General features: G+C 42.3%; 1 protein-coding gene across 5 annotated transcripts in view; it reads right to left on the bottom strand.

Annotated features, from left to right (window-relative positions):
- The window catches only part of CCDC60 (coiled-coil domain containing 60), a 216865-nt gene that overhangs the window by 106910 nt on the left and 93490 nt on the right, over positions 1 to 16465 (bottom strand). The window lies entirely within an intron of this gene.

Raw genomic sequence — 16465 nt, 5'->3', positions numbered from 1 at the left:
TGCATGAAAACAAAAACTGTCTTTAAAACCAGCTTTCCAATCACCTACCTGATCGAATGTATTCAAGGGCGATATAATAACTCATGGCTTTTGGAGCCAGCATGAATCCTGGCTCTACCAGCTACTAGCTGATTATTCTTTTTCATAGAAATGTGGTTTCGCCACGTTGCCCATGTTTGTCTTGAACTTCTGGGCTCAAGTGATCCACCTGCCTACCTCTGCCTCCCAAAGTGCTGGGATTACAGGCATGAGCCACCTGTTTGTTATAATAATATAACAAACAAATAGCTCATTTGTTATATTAGTCTGTCTGCCTTCATAGGTATTTGAACATACTAAAAAGTTGAAAGAAATGAAGTCACACATAGCTATACATTTATTGCAGTTATGAAAGATGCTCATAATCTTTTACTAAACAAAAAAGCAAGTAGTCTATGCAGAATGATTTTTTTAATGTAAAAAATAGAGGTGGATCCATGAATGCATAGAAAATTATTGGAAGTTGAGATGCCAACATAGGGGCCATTCCTGCATGGGGTAAGTATGGATGGTTTTATTACTTATTTATACATATTTATCTATATTTTCTAGCTTTTCTAGATTGTATTGTTTGTATATTTTAAACTTGAAAAAAATACTGGGCTTGAGAAACTTTGGCAGTATCTCCTAAAGCTGAGCATATGCAAACTCTATGAGCCAATTATTTTGCTTTTAGGTATATTCTGAAAAGAAGTATGTACATATGTTCAGCAACAAAAAAAAGTATAAGAATGCTCATAGCAGCTTTATTCAAAATGGCTTTAAAGTGGAAACGACCGAAATGTCCGTCGATCCTAGAATGGATAAGTTGTGCTATCCTCACACAATAATACCACGCAGACACCGAGAGAGAACAGACTCCAAGTAATAAAGACAATATGGATAAATCTCAGAAACACAATATTGAGTGCAAGAAACCAGGTACAATGAGAGTGCCAACTGAATAATTCCGCTGATTTAAAGCTCAAGACAAGAGGAACAAATCTAAGTGTTAGAAGCCAGATAGTGACTTTCTTTTTTTAAAAATTAATTTTATTTTATTATTATTTTTTTGAGATGGAGTCTTACTGTATCACCCAGGCTGCAGTGCAGTGGCACAGTCTCGGCTCATTGCAGCCTCTGCCTTCCGGGTTCCAGCGATTCTCCTGCCTCAGCCTCTCTAGTAGCTGGGATTACAGGTGCCTACCACCATGCCCGGCTAATATTTGTATTTTCAGTAGAGATGGGGTTTCACCATGTTGGCCAGGCTGGTCTTGAACTCCTAACCTCAAGTGATCTGCCCACTTTGGCCTCCCAAAGTGCTGATGACAGGCGTGAGCCACTGTGCCCAGCCAGGGTAGTGACTTTCTTTGGGGTGTTAGCGACTGAAAGGGGACATGAGGAGTTTGCCTGGGAGGCCTTGGTAATGTTCCTTCCCCTGATGTGGATGTGGGTTACATGGGTGTATTTGTTTCATGAAAATTTATTGGGATGTATGCTGAATGATTTGTGTGCTTTCCTGCATTATGTTATATTTCAATTAAAAGTTCAAAAAAATTACAGGGCTTATGGCGTGTAGTGTCCACTCTTAAGTGGTGAACTGGTGCTTTACCGTGCAGCCTGTGGTTACATCCATTAGTGTAATGCCTTGTTCAACAATCCCAACAGGAAGAGATTTAAAATTAGATATGGAAATCCAGGCGGAACAGCTGCATTTGCACAGCCTCCACTTATGAGCATCCTGACCGCCCCCCACCCCATATCATGTTTGCTCCAGCTGTTCCTAAAACATGGACCTCCAAGCTTCGGAATATAGGGTATCTGGTGAACACACTGGATCTGATGCTGAGCTCTGCCTGTAGCCCCACAACTGGGGCCAGGGAGAAATTCATGAGATTGTGATTATATTGTAAAATAGTCACATCCACTCAGGGAACATGAATGATGTAATACACACAGCCACCATTTACCAAGTACTTGCCATGTGTCAGGCATTGTTCCAAGGGCTTTGCATGTATTAGCTTATTTAATCCTCATCACAGCCCTAGGAGAGAGAGTAGTTTGCAATCTCCACTTTGGAGATCAGAGAAGTTAGGCAGCTTATTCATCGCTGTGCCTCGGTGTGGTACACCTGTAAAGGGCGGTCCCAGCTTCAGAACTCCCCTTGGGATTGGCCAAGGTGTCTTAGTGGCTCCATCACATTCACCTTCTCCTTCTGCCCCATTCTGCATCCCCACTCCCTCACAGGCGTTGATCCTGGGAGTACTTCCTGGTAAAGCCCCTGCACACAAACTTCCATCTCAGATGCTGTTTCCCTGGGAACCCATCTTACAACACACAGTAGATGTCAATGGATTTTACATCCAGATTTTGTTTTATTTTTATTTTACTTTAAGTTCTGGTATACATGTGTAGGTTTGTTACATAGGTATACATGTTCCATGGTGGTTTGCTGCATCTATCAACCCATTATCTAGATTTTTTTTTTTTTTGAGATGGAGTTTCACTCCTGTTACCCAGGCTGGAGTGCAATGGCGCGATCTCGGCTCACCACAATCTCTGCCTCCTGGGTTCAAGCAATTCTCCTGCCTCAGCCTCCCAAGTAGCTGGGACTACAGGCATGTGCCGCCATGCCCAGCTAATTTTTGTATTTTTAGTAGAGACGGGGTTTCACCATGTTGACCAGGATGGTCTCGATCTCTTGACCTTGTGATCCACCCACCTTGGCCTCCCAAAGTGCTGGAATTATAGGTGTGAGCCACCGCGCCCAGCCCTATCTAGGTTTTAAGTCCCGCATGCATTAGGTATTTGCCCTAATGCGCTCCCTCCCCCAACCCCCCTCATCCCAACAGGCCCTGGTGTGTCATGTTCCCCTCCCTGTGCCCATGTGTTCTCATTGTTCAACTACCACTTATGAGTAAGAACATGGTCTTTGGTTTTCTGTTCCTCTGTTAGTTTGTTAAGAATGAGGGCTTCCAGCTTCATCCATGTTCCTATAGTTATTTTTCCTTCATTGGGAGGATCATCCAAGGTGTCTAGTCGGCTATATGGCCAGAAATGAAAGACATGCCTTAATGACTAGGAAATGCTGAACTACCTATATTTAAGTAGACTTCTTTACTACTGGACTTTTCTGAGCTTTAAAATAGCCCTGTACACTAAGAATCTCTGGGGTGGGGGTGCAGTTCACAGCATTTCTTAAACATCTGTGACAACAGAACACTTTTCACAGTGAATTTTGTAGGATGGGTGCCCTGCTCAGGGAAACTTTGGGCAAAATGACCTGTTTGCTTATAGAGCTAAAACCCAGTTGGTCTCTAAATCATTGGCTCTCTCTGTTCATGACTTGGGAGAACAGAGGTCAGCATTGTTGCAACAATATTGAAATGATAGAAGAGGGATAATTGCCATTTGCTGTCAGCATTTTATCTCCTGACATTTCCTTTCTCACTGTGGCTGATCTGGACTCTCCCATTCGTAAACTAAGGATGTAAATGAGTCAAATTCTGACCTGGGTATCCCCTTCTCCCCTCTAGGTCTAGGGAAGCTACATATAGTGTGGAGTCTGCTTTGGACAACATTCTCTCTCTCTCTCTCTCTCTCTCTCTCTCTCTCTCTCTCTCTCTCTCTCTCTCTCTCTCTGTGTATGCATGTACACACACACACAAGTTTGATCAACAGAATAAATTCACCTAAGGACCCATTTTTACCTAAGAGTTTTGGAGGGCAATGAAGGAACTAAGCTAACTCTTTGTGTGTGTGTGCCCAGAAGAAGAATGTATATACTATTTGTTCTCTACAGAGTAAAATCTCATCCTGCATCTTCAATGATGAGGAGCATGTATTCTCATGGTCTGGGACCATGGAAGCCTGGAGAGCAGAAGATTCCAGAGTGATGTATTCTAGTTCATTAAAGATAGGTGGGTCTACTGGGCTCTGAATTCTTTGGCCTCATCTCTGTTCTCTGGGCATTGTAGGATCTAAGAAAGGGAACCAAAGCAGAATGGGGGATTTTATTTACATTGTCTCATTCTGTCCTTATTCATACACAAAAATCCCTGTAGGAAGGCACAGTCCCATCTCAAGAGGAGAAACTGAGGCTCAGAGAGGTGAAATGACCAGCCCAAGGTCACCCAGCTGACAGGAATCTGGTTGGGTCTCTGTCTGCATAGCTCATGTTCTTTGTTGCCACCCATGAATATTTTCAGATACTTTCAAGACAGCTAGTATAAAAAGACAGGGACTTCCTTTTATTGGTCTATTCATATATTCCTCATCCATATTGTTCTCAAAAGTTCAAACAGCTGTATGGAATAGACCTTGTTATCTCTATCTCCCATACCATATAAAGTAATTGAGGTCTGGAGAAGTGAATTCATTTGTGTACAGCCACCCAGCTAATAACTGGTAGAGTTAGGATTTGAACCCACAGCTGACTCCAATGCCAGAAGACTTTTGACTATGCTATGCGAGCCCTCCAAGCTTGGCTATAAAACTGAGCACACTGCTTGTCATCTGGAAAAGAATTTTAGAAAACAAAGTTTTGTGCAAAGCCCTGTGTAACAAAAGTTTCCGAAGTTCAAAATATTTTTGACGGTTAAATTTGAAAGCATGGTCCTCTAGTTAAATTCTCTTTTATTGGGGTCTTCCAAGTCAGACTTTGACACAAGGAAGGGAATAAAAAAGATATTTACCCTCAGGGGAGAGTAGTGTAAGAAAAGCAGAGAAGAAAACTCACCTTAAAATTATGATTAACTACAGGTGTAAAAGATACCAGAAACAGAGAAAAATGGGTAGAGCCTCTGGGTCACATCCAAGATGATAAAACCACAATTAACTTGAGACAGGTCCCTCCAACCTATAGCAGCAACCTACCCTTGGGGTGTGCAGTTGTGTTTACCAGTTCCAGGCCAAGAACATGGGGCCAAGTGTTTGTCCTTATGGGACAAAGTGGTGACTCATTAATGGCCACTTGCTGTCTGCAGGGTGTGAGGAAGATGTGACTCAGAGGGACTAAAGTCTTCTTTGAATGATTCATAAGATGCATTTCAGAAGCTTTAATCATGCCTGCATCCAAGGTATTGAACAACATGTAAATCCATGATCTTAAACAATCCTGGGGCTTTGAGGCAAGGTCTCAAGTCAGGGAGGGAACAGTGGGAAGAACCTAACTTCTAAATGAAGTTCTGGGCTGCTGGCTACGGATGTGGGGATCCTGAGTATTGAATGATGAGATGCAGAAGCTACTGAGAGCAGTCAGTAAATGCCTGAGATCAACAAGAATTTTTCCGACTACTTAAATTCACTGACTAAAGTCAGCCTCATTCATGAAGGGATTTGGGTGAGGTCTGTTCCTCCTGCTGGTCCCTCATTCTCTAACCCTTAATTTGAGTTAATAAGATGCCATTATAGATATCAAAGTTTCCTTTTGAGATTTCTAATTTAGAGATAACAAACAAATTAAATCTCATGTAACCATTCCAACCCATGGTGGTAGCTGCCTGCAATGCTAGGCTGAGAAGGTTTTTAGAAAATCCGGGTTTGAATTAAAGAGTGTTGTGATCCATTAGTGATGTCTGCCCTGGGCATGGGAGAAAGGAGTAGGAATACGTGTGCCACATAACTGTCATCAAACTTGCATTGTTTCAATGCAATTACTAGTTTTATCCCTTCTTATTTCAAAAAAAGTTAGGAGATGCTCACCCTACCTGCCAGCCAAGACACAAACCGTATCTCAAAGTAACCATCATTAACACTATTAAACATCATTAATGCAAAAAGTAGACCAAGAAATAGGGCTAGTGGGATGACAAAAGTGTTACATGTCCTCTTGATTTCTCTGCACTCTTTGGATAAGGAAATCATTTTGGTTGGGCTCCCTGGTTGACAAACTAGCCTACTGGAGAGATGATTACTTAAAGAGTACATACTGGAGTCACAAATGATAGAACAGGTCTCATGGAAATCCAAGATCAGAAACTTCACAGAGAGAAGAACTGGAGATTTTCTATCAAAGACAGCTTCAGGGACCTGAGTAATGCAGTTAAACGTACAGGCATCACTCAAGGAGACTTGCCTGCTTCCCTTTGCTTGCTCTGTCCTCTAATTTCCTAGCTGGCTTCTTCTCCATCTTTTCACAATTTAAAGCATCTGCTCACCTATAGTCATTGTGCCCTGGAACCTCTAGCTCCAAACAGCTCACCATGGCCCCTCTGGACTCCCTTTCTCCTAGTGTTTCAGCCTCTGTGCCCACTGCTATCTGCCCAAATGACATGCTTCCCACTTGACATTCCCAAGAGTGAGACTCTGATTTGTAAAATTATCTTATGACGCTAGCTCATGTATCCGAGACCAGTGCAGAATTAGCTGTGTGATTGTGGTAGATTAAAAAAGTGGCCCCAAAGTTGCCACCATTTGTAGTGTGACTTTGTAGCTGTTCCCATTGAGAAGTAGAATCTATTTTTCCACCTTTAACTTGGTCTGGATTTGTGACTTGCTTTGACCACAAGAATATGGCAGAAGTGATGTTTTGCCAGTTCCTAACTTAAAGCTCAAGAGGTCCCACATACTTTCATTCTTTCTCAGGACCACAAGCCCTAGCTAACATACTTGAGAACAAGAGACCATTTTGTTCTGGACAAGACTATCTTAGACCTGCCTAGAGCCAGCTGACCTCCAAACCTGAGAGAGAACCCAGCCAAGATCAGCAAAACCACCTTCCTGACCCTTAGCTGATTACAAGTACACAAGGGAGCCCATCTGAGACTAGAGGACCTCCCAATGGAACTACAGCCTCATAATCACTAATAAATGCCCATTGCTTTAAGTTACTGGGTTTCTGGGGTAGTCTGTCATGCAGCAATAGCTGAACGATACAATGACTTTGAGTAGATCTCTGAACTTCCCTGAGTCTGTTTTCTCATTTGAGACATTAATTAACAAGACTTTTCTTGCCTGCCTTGGGGCAGATTATAAAATGCTATGTAAATATAAACTTCAGAATATTTATTTAGTGCCTATTCTATGCCAAACCCTGGGGATTTGCAGGATTGGTTGATTCTTTTTTTTTTTTTTTTTTTTTTTTTTTTTTTTTGAGATGGAGTTTCGCTCTTGTTACCCAGGCTGGAGTGCAATGGCACGATCTCCGCTCACCGCAACCTCCGCCTCCTGGGTTCAGGCAATTCTCCTGCCTCAGCCTCCTGAGTAGCTGGGATTACAGGCACGGGCCACCATGCCCAGCCAATTTTTTGTGTTTTTAGTAGAGACAGGGTTTCACCCTATTGACCAGGATGGTCTCGATCTCTTGACCTCGTGATCCACCCGCCTCGGCCTCCCAAAGTGCTGGGATTACAGGCGTGAGCCACCATGCCTGGCCCAAGGTTGATTCTTTCGTAAGGAAACATTACTACCCCTTCCTTCCAGCCACAGACCTGTCATCGATAAGTCAACTCCTGTTTGAATGGCGGTGGGAAAGGGAGAAGTTATCAGGCTCACCTGGAGGGCCTAAAGCAATGGGCTATCTTATCTCTTGATTTACCCACAAATTAATTTGTAACCCACCTCCCTTATTTACTTTTCCTACTAAGTTAATAAATAAGCCTTCTCCCTTATTTTAACTGATACATTCTAGAGATGGATAAGATAATTCATCCCATTGATAAACACTTTGTGGGACCACAAGAGTGGACAAGACATGGTGCGTGGTGTGAGAGATGGAACAGGTCACACTGTAGAATATGGATGCACAATGAGGCTCCCACATCCAATCCATTAGCCAGTCCTGTGGCTCTACCTCCAAAGGAATCCTGAATCCATCTGCTTCTCCCCAGTTCACTGCCATTTCCCTGATTGAAGCCATCTCTCACCATAGCCTTCCAACTAGTCTCTCTGCAGTGGATGGGATATTCTTTAAAAAAATCAGATTACTTCCATCTCTTGCTCAGAATGCTCCTTTGGTTCTTGTGGTACTTAGACTAAAACTCATACTTTTCATCACAGCCTACAAGGCAGTGTGTGGGCCAGCCCTTACCCAGCTCTTCAGTTTTATCTCTTGTCTCTCGTCCTCTCTCACTCTGCTCCAGCTGCCCAGCTCATCTTAGTTCTTCCAGGATTTCCAGCTTGTTCTGACTTTGGGATCCACTTATTTGTTGTTCTCTGAAATTCACCACCTTTCAGCCTACTATGTCTTTATTTGGATGGTTCTTTCTCACATTCAGTTATTGGACCCAGGTTTCCCTTTATAAACAACTCTACTCCGACAGGTCTAGCTAAAGCAGCAGATTCTTTGTCACCACTATTTATTTTATATATCACCTGGTTTTAGATCCCCATGGTCAAATTCTCTTTTTTTTTTTGAGACAGAGTTTCACTCTTGTTGGCCAAGCTGGAGTGCAATAGTCAATCTTGGCTCACTGCAACTTCCACCTCTCAGATTCAAGTGATTCTCCTGAGTAGCTGGGATTAAAGGCATGTGGAACCTTGCCTGGCTAATTTTGTATTTTCAGTAGAGATGGGATTTCTTCTTGATCAGGCTGGTCTCGAACTCCCCACCTCAGGTGACTCCCAATGTGCTGGGATTAGAGACCTGATCCACCCACTGTGCCAGGCCAAATTCTGCTTATTTACTTGTTAATTGGATTGTTGTTTTCACCTCATTATAATGCAAGTCAACATCTCTTATTCATCAAAGACAGGAGTCTTGTCTGTTTTGTTCATCTCCAATATATATAGCAATGCCTGGTGTACACCTGTGGTTCTTCATACTCAATAAATATTTGTTGAAAAAGAAATGAATGAGCACAGAGAGCTAAGCAGGTACCAAGAAGAAGTGCCTGACCCAATAATAATAATAATAATAATAATAATAAAAAGAATAGCTTCTTTCTCTGCCCCAGATTCCACCTTTGCTATTTCCAATTACTTTGCTTCAGCTGTCTACCAAACGCAGCTGGAAAGCAAAGTCTCAGACCCTGTAAACACTTGCACCACCTGGACCCTGCTGGGGGTAGGGGAGAGTGGATAATTCATCACCGTTTATTTGCAATTTCCAGGACCTAAGTAAACTTTGCCAAGGGTCAGTCATGGCTTCGTGTTCAACATTTCGGTTGTTTTCATTGCAGAGATGTTTATTTTCCTTAAAACATTCACAGTAAAAAGTGCCAGCACCTTCTCAGGAAGGTATGCCATTGTGCTTCAAGAGTCAATCAAGAACCGGGCACAAGCAAAGAGGCCCTGAATGTCAACTTCTGCTGGAAATTCAGCGCGTTTGTGCGTGGTGTGCTGCTTAACGCCACTGAACATCTGGCAGAACAGACCAGGAGGAAAGCGGTTAGGGTTTTCTTCTCTTTAGCTTCAGGTTAAATTGGCCATGAAACCAGGGATGGTGCCATTGACTTGTAAGAGGGCTAAAACATTAAATAAAAATCCAGGAGAGAGTAGCTTGGCTCAAGGTGGGCTAGACTCTAACGGGAGGGGAAACAAAGTTAAGAAACAAAGGATGGAAAAGTCAACAATGTCTTTGTTCACAATTCGCCTCATTTAGTACTGGGATATGGGGTCAGGGAGTTTGTACCATTTGGAGAGATGACTTCCCTCGGAAAACACGGTGTTTCCTTCTGAAGGGGGTTCCTGATTCCTACCTTAAATGTTGGTGGGATCCAGAAATGTGACCAGATGGAATATCTCATTGTCATTTCTTTCTTGCTTGAGGCTTTTCTGTCTGGCCTTTTCCTCATTCTCCTTTGTGTCCATCAGTAGGACAGGTTAAGCTTGTCCAAGGAGAATGTTTAATCTTCTCTTGCTTCAGAGTTACGGTAAATGCGTCTGTTGGGAGTGACTCAGCTGGCCAACTGAGGAGTGGCAGAACAACTGTTGCCCATATTACCTTTTATTAAGAATTAATCCCCTCTATTCTACTGGGTCAGTGGGAAGTGCAACCTTTGTCGTTCTTGGGGCACATCCCCAGTGGTGTGCTGGTCAGTGTTTAAAAACTGGCTCTCTGTTGGGGTGGGGGGCTCAGTGAGCCTGATGTGTAGTGTTTGCTGATTTCCATGGTGCAAATATTGTCACTGTGGTGCAGATATTTCCACCAGCTGCTTTCAAGCTACCAACGTTGTGATGTCAGTGAACGCAGAGCTGGAAAGAGATTTGTTAGCACTCCTCATATGCCAACATACATACTACAACCATTAGCAGCCTCTAGAGCACAGATATTAGCAAACTGTATAAAACAATTAGGAAGGGATGACTTCTGAGTATTTATTACCTGTGCTTTAATAGAATTTATTTAATTGTAAATTCATATAATTAATTTTTAACAGTAGCTGTGTTTAACAATCGGTTTGCAATTATAGATACACATTTACATAAGTAATCTTTAATAATAACTGTATTTAATAATTGGTTCAATAATTTTACACTGAAAATTTAGCAGCAGGCTCTAGTTACAAGCTGGCACACCACTACTTTGTTTTCCTTCTTAGGCTGAGCTGGGTCTAGGTGAAGGCATCTACTGTCATCTATCTCATCATCAGCCATTTGTCTACAGTACACAGATTCTTGTGGAGAGCCTCATTCCTCAGGCTCTAGAGACGCTGGTATGTCTTTGCAGCTGGGGCTCTTGGTTTGCATCCTCTACCTCAAGGCTGATAATATTCAGCTAGTAAGAATTTATGACCATATTATGGTCATAATGGTTGGGTATGGCCAGTGTCTGTTATGACTGATTGGTGCCCATGAAATTCTGTATTTGGAACCTCTCTTCTGATCCGACGTCCATGCTGCACCATTCCTGTGAAGCTTGGAACATCCTCAGGGCAGAGCTGTAGAACAGAGTGCAATTCCCTGTTGGGACGCTCATTCCCCTCTGTGCCATCTTCCTTTTCAGCTGCCTGTCACAGCTGCTGTCCCTACTCACATGGCTCTCAGCTTCTTGCTCCTACTTGCCACCAGTCCCTGTGGCTCCAAGGTTCCCAAGCCATCAGCTCAAAAGCCCTCTGACTTGGGTTCAAACACTGTAGATGAAACTGTGCACGAAGACACAACTTACCAGAATCTCTGGGACACATTTAAAGCAGTGTCTAGAGGAAAATTTATAGCAATAAATGCCCACATGAGAAGTAAGGAAAGATCTAAAATTGACAGCCTGTCATCAAAATTGAAAGAGCTAGAGGATCAAGATCAAAAAAACTCAAAGCCTAGCAGAAGACAAGAAATAACTAAGATCAGAGCAGAACTGAAAGAGGTAGAGACAAAAAAACCCTTCAAAAAATCAATACATCCAGGAGCTGGTTTTTTGAAAAGATCAACAAAATAGACAGACCACTAGCCAGATTAATAAAAAAGAAAAGAGAGAATAATCAAATAGATGCAATAAAAAACAGTAAAGGGGATATCACCACAGATTCCACAGAAATACCACCATCAGAGATTACTACAAACAACGCTATGCACATAAACTAGTAAACCTGGAAGAAATGGATAAATTTCTGGACACTTACACCCTCCGAAGCCTAAACCAGGAAGAAGTAAAAATGCTGAATAGACCAATAACAAGGGCTGAAGTTAAGGCAGCAATTAAGAGCTTACCAACCAAAAAAAAGCCCAGGTCCAAATGGGTTCGCAGCTGAATTCTACCAGACATACAAAGAGGAGCTGGTACCATTCCTTCTGAAACTATTCCAAATAATCCAAAAAGAGGGAATCCTCCCCAAATCATTTTGTGAGAACATCATCCTGATACCAAAACCCAGCAGAGACTCAAGAAAAGAAAACTTCAGGCCAATATCCATGATGAACATAGATGCAAAAATCTTCAATAAAATACTGGCAAACCGATTGCAACAGCACATCAGAAAGCTTATCCACCATGATCAAGTAGGATTCATCCTGGGGATGCAAGGCTGGTTCAACATATGCAAGTCTATAAACATAGTTCACCACATAAACAGAACCAAAGACAAAACCACATGATTATCTCAATAGATGCAGAGGCCTTCGACAAAATTCAACAGCCCTTTATGCTAAAAACTCTCAATAAACTAGGTATTGACAGAATGTATCTCAAAATAATAAAAGCTATTTATGACAAACCCATAGCCAATATCATACTGAATGGGCCCAAACTGAAAGCATTCCCTTTGAAATCTGGCACTAGACAAGGATGCTCTCTCTCACCACTCCTATTCGATGGAGTATTGGAAGTCCTAGTCAGAGCAATCGGGCAAGAAAAAGAAATAAAGGGTATTCAATTAGGAAAGGAGAAAATCAAACTGTCTCTATTTGCAGACAACATGATTGTATATCTAGAAGACCCTATTGTCTCAGCCCCAAATCTCCTCAACTAATAAGCAACTTCAGCAAAGTCTCAGGATACAAAATCAAAGTGCAAAAATCACAAGCATTCCTATACACCGATAATAGACTTAAAGAGAGCCAAATCAAGAAGAAACTGCCATTCACAATTTCTACAAAGAGAATAAAATACCTAGGAATACAACTAACAAGGAACATAAAGGATCTCTTCAAGGAGAACTACAAACCACTGCTCAACGAAATAAGAGAGGACACAAACAGATGGAGAAACACTTCATGCTCATGGTTAGGAAGAATCAATATCATGAAAATGGCCATACTGCCCAAAGTAATTTACAGATTCAAAGGTATCCCTATTAAGCTACCAATGATCTTCTTCACAGAACTGGAAAAAACCACCTTAAATTTCATATGGAACCAAAAGAGAGCCCGCAGAGCCAAGTCAATTCTAAGCAAAAAGAACAAAGCTGGAGGCATCACACTACCGGACTTCAAACCAAAAGGCTACAGTAATCAAAACAGCATGGTACTGGTACCAAAACAGAGATATAGACCATTGGAACAGAACAGAGGCCTCAGAGGCAATGCCACACATCTACAATCATCTGATCTTTGACAAACCTGACATAAATAAGCAATGGGGAAACGATTCCCTGTTTAATAAACGGTGTTGGGAAAACTGGCTAGCCATGTGCAGAAAGCAGAAACTGGACCCCTTCCTAACACCTTACACTAAAATTAACTCCAGATGGATTAAAGGCTTAAACATAAGACCTAATACCATAAAACCCTTAGAAGAAAACCCAGGCAAAACCATTCAGGACATAGGCATAGGCAAGGACTTCATGACTAAAACACCAAAAGCATTGGCAACAAAAGCCAAAATAGACAAATGGGATATAATTAAACTCCAGACCTTCTGCACAGCAAAAGAAACAATCATTAGAGTGAACCATCAACCAACAGAATGGGAAACAACTTTTGAAATCTACCCATCTGACAAAGGGCTAATATCCAGAATCTACAAAGAACTAAATCAGATTTACAAGAAAAAAACTAACAAACCCATCCAAGTGGGTGTGAAGGATAGGAACAGACACTTTTCAAAAGAAGACATATATGAGGCCAACAAACATATAAAAAAATGCTCAACATCACCGGTCATTAGAGAAATGCAAATCAAAACTACATTGAGGTACCATCTCATGCCAGTTAGAATGGTGATCATAAAAAAAATTTGGAGACAACAGATGCTGGAGAGGATGTGGAGAAATAGAAACACTTTTACACTGTTGGTGGGAGTATAAATTAATTCAACCATTGTGGAGGACAGTGTAGCGATTCCGCAAGGACCTAGAAATAGAAATTCCATTTGACCCAGCAATCCCATTACTGGGTATGCATCCAAAGGATTATAACTTGTTCTATTATACAGACACAGGCACACATATGTTCATTGCAGTACTGTTTACAATAGCAAAGACTTGGAACCAACCCAAATGCCCATCAATGATAGACTGGACAGAGAAAATGTGGCACATATACATCATGGAATACTATGGAGCCATAAAAAATTCATGTCCTTTGTAGGGACATGGATGAACCTGGAAACCATCATTCTTAGCAAACTGACACAGGAAGAGAAAATCAAACACATGTTCTCACTCATAGGCTGGTGTTGAACAATGAGAACACATGGACACAGGGAGGGGAGCATCACACACTGAGGTCTGTGGTGGGGGGGACAACAGGGGGTGGGGAGTTGGGGAGGGATAACATGGGGAGAAATGTCAGATATGGGTGATGGGGATGGAGGCAGCGAACCATATTGCCATGGATATACCTATGCAACAATCCTGCATGTTGTTTACATGTACCCCAGAACCTAAAATGCATTTATATATATATAAAATAAATAAATAAAAGAAACTGTCATTGCAAAATTGTAACAGACATTTGACTTAAACTCCATCTTGCTTCTAACTGCCAAGCTGTCCTTGTTCATTCCTGGGCATAGGCTGAACTAACTTTGGAGGAACTGAATTTATAGTTTAAAACAAAGACGAGGCCGGACGCGGTGGCTCACGCCTGTAATCCCAGCACTTTTGGATACCAAGGCGGGCGGATCACGAGGTCAAGAGTTCGAGACCATCCTGTCCAACATGGTGAAACCCTGTCTCTACTAAAAATGCAAAAAAAAATTAGCTGGGCACGGTGGCACGCGCCTATAGTCCCAGCTACTCATCCATGTAGGAGGCTGAGGCAGGAGAATTGCTTGTACCCAGGAGGCGGAGGTTGCAGTGAGCCGAGGTGGTGCCACTGCATTCCAGCCTGGCACCTGGTGATGGAGCAAGACTCCGTCTCAAAAAGAAAAACAAAAAAAACAAAGACGATAACAGCCTTTTCTCCAAACAAACTTCCCTTTTCCCTGGGGACTAGACTGCCTTTTGTAGGACTAACAAATTAGCCACAAGACTAGAAATTTTGGTGTAGGAGTCATACAGCTGGAGGCTACAAGATTCTAACCCTCCCTAAACTACTCCTAAGATCAGTTTAGGAGCTTGATAAGTCTGCTTTGTCTAGGCAGCAGGCAAGATGAACCCACTGGGCAGTTACAAATTTGGGTAAGGCGAATCCACTGGGCGGTTACACAGAAGCCAGTATGTCTGAAACTAACAGAGGAGCCTTGTGGGTCTAAGCTCTCAATTTGGAGATCCAAGTTCAAATGCCGCCTCTGAGCCCAGCTCTGCAAGGGAATCTGAGACAGCTCCGCTGGACTCTTTGAGTTGGATCATTCTCTGTAAGAATCCCAGCATTGACTGTTACGTATTAGTCTGCTGGAGCTGCCCTAACAGAATACCACACCCTGAGTGGCTTAAACAGCAGACATTCATTTTCTCACAGTTCTAGAGACTGGAAGCTGAAGGTGCAGGTGCCAGCAGGCAGGGTTAGTTTCTCCTGAGGCCCCTCTCCTAGACTTGCAGACTGCCGCCTTCCTGCTGTGTCCTCTCATGTGACATTTTCTCTGTGTGCTCATGCCTGATGTTGCTTTCTCTTTCATAAGGACACTGATCACATTGGATTAGGGCCCCACCCTTTGACTTCCTTTAACCTTACTTGTTTCTTTAATGGTCCTAACTCCAAAAAAAATTATATCGGGGCTTAGGGCTTCAGCATATTAATGTGTGTGTGGGTGGGGGGGAGGTGGGCAGGGGCACAATTTAGTCTATGACAATTATTGGGCACTTGAAATACCAAACTGATATGTGTTCTAAGTATGAAATATATCCCAGATCTTTCATCATTCATTCCTTTTCATCCTTTCATTGTTTTTATCATGTAATAAAAAGCATAATGAAAATAATCTCATTAATACATTTTGAATACTGATTACATGTTGAATGATGATATTTTGGAGGTACTGAGTTAACAATATTTTATTAGAGTTACTTTCACTTGTTTCTATTTATTTTTTCTAGTGTGGCTACTCAGAAAGTTAAAAGTACACACAAGGTTTGAATTATGTTTAACTAGGCAGTGTCTAGTTAAACCCTCAGAGTACCGACAGAGCCACACCTTGCAGTCAGTGAGAATATGGCCCTCTGGGACCCTCTCTTCACCTCTCCCCTAGGCCCTTTAACTCCTTTCCCTTCCCCCAGCTTCCAGGAGTCATCCTGGGCTCAGTCATCAGTTCTGTCAAGTTGTGTTACTGGACGGGGTAGGGTGGAGATTTTGGTAGCAGTAGAGAAGTGTAGCTTTCATCAGACAGTGGAGGTGAAGGGAGAGGGTGTCTCACTCTGCCTCTCACTGCGTCTGGCTCAGATTGGGAGGTATCTAAGACAAACAGAACTTCCCCGCTGCCTAGGTTACCCCTCTCAGCACATGTCTTATGTGTTTTGTGCTTAAATAGTGTTCATCTCTTACTCTGTCTTGAGTTGCTTTGCCAAAAGTCTCATTTTAGGATCCTACTTTGGGATGTTCTAGGTCTCAGGAAAGAGTTAAGGGGTGAGGGGAAAACAAAATTCCATCTCACCACACAGAGATGATCAAAACATGGTCCTGGGCCTCAATCATCAGGGAGGGAAGGAATGGGGAGCAAGGAGAGGAAAGATAGGAGCAGCCCTGTCTTCAAGGC

Source organism: Callithrix jacchus, chromosome 9, assembly GCF_049354715.1.
Source record: "Callithrix jacchus isolate 240 chromosome 9, calJac240_pri, whole genome shotgun sequence".
Classification (NCBI taxonomy): Eukaryota; Metazoa; Chordata; class Mammalia; order Primates; family Cebidae; genus Callithrix; species Callithrix jacchus.
This window is presented reverse-complemented; position numbering and strand designations above follow the sequence as displayed.